This window comes from Lactuca serriola, chromosome 4 (assembly GCF_051521515.1).
Source record: "Lactuca serriola cultivar US96UC23 chromosome 4, Lser_US96UC23_V15, whole genome shotgun sequence".
NCBI classification, from domain to species: Eukaryota; Viridiplantae; Streptophyta; class Magnoliopsida; order Asterales; family Asteraceae; genus Lactuca; species Lactuca serriola.
Window position 1 is genome coordinate 291,162,111 of NC_136411.1, and position 3,394 is coordinate 291,165,504.

The 3,394-nt window shown below is 40.7% G+C and overlaps 1 non-coding gene across 1 annotated transcript; it reads right to left on the reverse strand.

Moving 5' to 3' along the window:
- Nucleotides 1-1,331: 1,331 nt before the first annotated feature.
- On the reverse strand, nt 1,332-1,438 carry LOC145103459 (small nucleolar RNA R71). The gene has a single exon (XR_013706551.1). It is a non-coding gene; the product is annotated as a small nucleolar RNA R71 (small nucleolar RNA).
- Nucleotides 1,439-3,394: the final 1,956 nt, after the last annotated feature.

Here is a 3,394-nt window from a genome sequence, read left to right on the forward strand (position 1 = left end):
TGACATGAATTAGTTAATTATTGGTAAAGTTAGAATTATATTACTAATACAATTAAAACCAACTAGATAATCCATAATTATTAGTTAGCCATAAGGAAGAAGTGGATTCAAACTAGACAAGAGTGTGTTTTACTTATTGATTGAATTTGAGTTAAGTTTGTCTGATCTTGTAAAATCAGATAAAACCCTTTATAAACTTGTTAATAATTAGGTTAATTTGATAGCAAATAGATTAATTAGTAACACCGTTCCCTGTGATCGACGCCCGACTTACCCGAGCTATACTGTAATCCGACTAGGTACACTGTCTATAAGAACATAGTTAGTTTAAGTTTGTTAGGTTATAAATATTAAAATTAGTGGGTACTTTCGTGCACATTAAGTTTTTGGCACCGTTGCCGGGGAACGGCTAGTTTATTAGTTTATTTAGTTGCATTAGATTAATCGACCCTTTTTGTGGAGTAAAATCTGCAAAAAATTAATTAGTTATTTATTTTTGTTTATTAGCTTAGTTGATTAGCATATAACAAAAAAAAAATTTCTGTTTCTGTCACAGAATTCACGATGTGAGTTTTATAAACTCACGACGTGAAAGCTGCGATTTTCAGTTTTTAGTATTTTCTTATTTTAGTTCAGTTTTACGTTTTTAGTTTAGCAAGTTGCAGGAGTTCATGTCCAGAGGATCTACCACACCTTTGGTGCCACCAATTGAAGATCCAGAAGTTGCACGTCACAAGAAGACTGATAAGAAGACGCCACTACAAGAATTAAAATCAGCATTTTCAAGAAAGTCGGGAAAGAAGACAGGAGAGTCAAGTTCATCCTCAAGGCACAAGAGCAATTTTGAACACCTGGATCAAATACCCGTCCAAACTAAATCCGAATACGATACCGAGCCCGAATTTGTAGAACGTACGAGCGAACCCGAGAACGAGCCAAGGAACGAGATGGAAGCAATTGAAGAGATGTCCATGGGAGCTTACAAGAAGCGGATCCAAGAAGATGTGGGTCCCAGTTTAGTCCAACCCGCAATCCCTTCCACTGCCACATTCGAGCTGAAGGGGCACATCTACACTGCACTGGAGGATATCCCATTTTTTGGGAAAGATCATGAGGATGCTTTTAAGAATCTAGATGAAGTCAATGACATTGCGGATTACTTCAATGTCCCAAATGTCAACAGAAACACTGTCTTGCTTAGGATGCTTCCCATTACTTTCAAGGGAGCTGCTAAGGAGTGGTTAAAATCACTTCCACCGGGTACAATCACCACTTGGGCTCAAATGCGTGACCAATTCCTGGACCAGTTTTGCTCGCCATCCAAGATAGCTAAACTCAAGAAGGCAATAGCCAACTTTGAGCAACAGTCGGGGGAGTCATTATACGAAGCATGGGAGCGGTACAAGGGCTTGCTCGGAAATTACCCTCAGCATGATCTAAATGTGCAACAAGAGATGCCGATTTTCTATGATGGGGTCAACGTTATGACGAGACAACTCCTTGACTCTCAAGGACCTTTGACAAAGAAAAATCCAAGGGAGGTCAAGGAGCTGATTGAAGAATTCACGAAACACTCTCGCGAATACCACAACCCTAGGCAAGATGGGATCAAAGGCGGTGGAGGGGCCCAAACTGAAGAAATAGCAGCTGTGATGGCTATGCTGAATAATTTGGATCGAAGGATAACACAAATGGACCAGTCAATTCATGCCATGAGGGTGGGTTACGAGAGGTATAGTGGTCCACACCTGACCAAGGACTGCCATTTAGATGAGTTTGGGAACATAAAAACTCAGGTGTGCTACTCGAGTGGGGATAAGTTTGATGAAGACTGGAGGAAACCAAAGAAGGAGTGGCTGCCATATGAAGAGTATAAAAATCAGAAAGAAGAGAAGTATAGGCAGACAGGTCGAGGCTTTTATCAAAAGGAGCAGCCACCAGTTGAGAAGAAACCCGATCTAGAGACCATGTTAACGAAGTTTATGGAAGCTTCGGAAAAGAGACACGATGCTACTGATGCTACTATTATTGAATAGAAAACGTTAATAAGGAATCAGCAAGCCTCCATCAATAACCATGAAGTACAATTTGGTCAACTAGCCACTCTGGTTCATGAGAAGTTATCCCCGAAAAATCCCAAAACGAAGGCCCAATCTCATGTAATGGCCATAGATACTGAAGAAGAGGCCATCTCTGAGTTCTTAGAAGCCTTAGAAGTTGAACAACAGCAGCCCGATCCAAAGTTGAAGAAGCCCAAGCTCGAAAATCAAGATGCTGCTGAATTCCATTTTTCACGACGTGAACCATATAAGTTCACGACGTGGGCCCGTCATGAACAGAAAAATTTTGTAGCTGGTTCGGTTTATCAGCCGCCTTTGCCTTTTCCTTCCCGGGCTACCCTTAGTCCACTGGAAAGAGAGCATCTGGATTTTTTAAGCACGTCAAGGGTATCCCGATTAATACTCCTTTTGTCGAGTCCTTATCAAAAATTCCCGAGCATCAGAAATTACTGCAAGATTTGATAAACACTCGCCAACAATTAAAGAAGCATTCTAAGGTAATTCTAAGTAAGCAAAGCTCAAAAGCTGTGTTGGGAGAGACACTAAAGAAGATGGGAGATCCTGGACGCCTCACTCTTCCGTGTGAGTTTGGTAACAAAATGAAGGTTAATGCTTTAGCCGATTCTGGGGCTAGCATTAATTTAATGCCTTATTCATTTTATCAGAAGTTGGAAATTCAGAAGATGAAGGCTACAAGAATGACTATTCACATGGCGAACCGTTCAGTGACACAACCCTGGGGCATCATGGAGGATATTTTGGTAAAAATTGGAAAATTTGTTTTTCCAATAGGGTTTAGGGTTTAGGTTTGTTTTTCCAATAGATTTTCTAGTTTTGGATATGAAGGAAGACCCCGATGTTCCAATTATCCTTGGTTGTCCTTGCTTAACACTGCTGGAGCTCTTGTTGATATTCGCGAGTCCAAGCTCACCTTGAGGGTGGGTGATGAAAAAGAAGTTTTTGGGATAGAAGATGGCTTCCAAAGGAATCATGTTCAAGAAGAGTTGTTCACAATTAATGAAGACAATGAACTAGAAGAACTAGAAAAGCTTATGGAGGAAGAGATCAAGACAGTTCATCAAGTCAAAAGAACAAAACCAAGAGCATCTGTTCCGATTTTGGGTGAAGTCATTGCTTACAAGAGTCCACCTTCTTGGGTAAGTGAGGATGAGGAGATGACAAGTGATGAAGAGGAAGTTACCTCAAGGGTGACAAAGCCAGTGGTGAAAGAAGAGAAGGATGCTATGGAGTGCAGGGAAGAAACTAAACGGACCAAACGCAAGCTTGAAGAAGAGGTCAAAGCTAAAAAAGAGAATTCAAAGAAGGCGTACAAA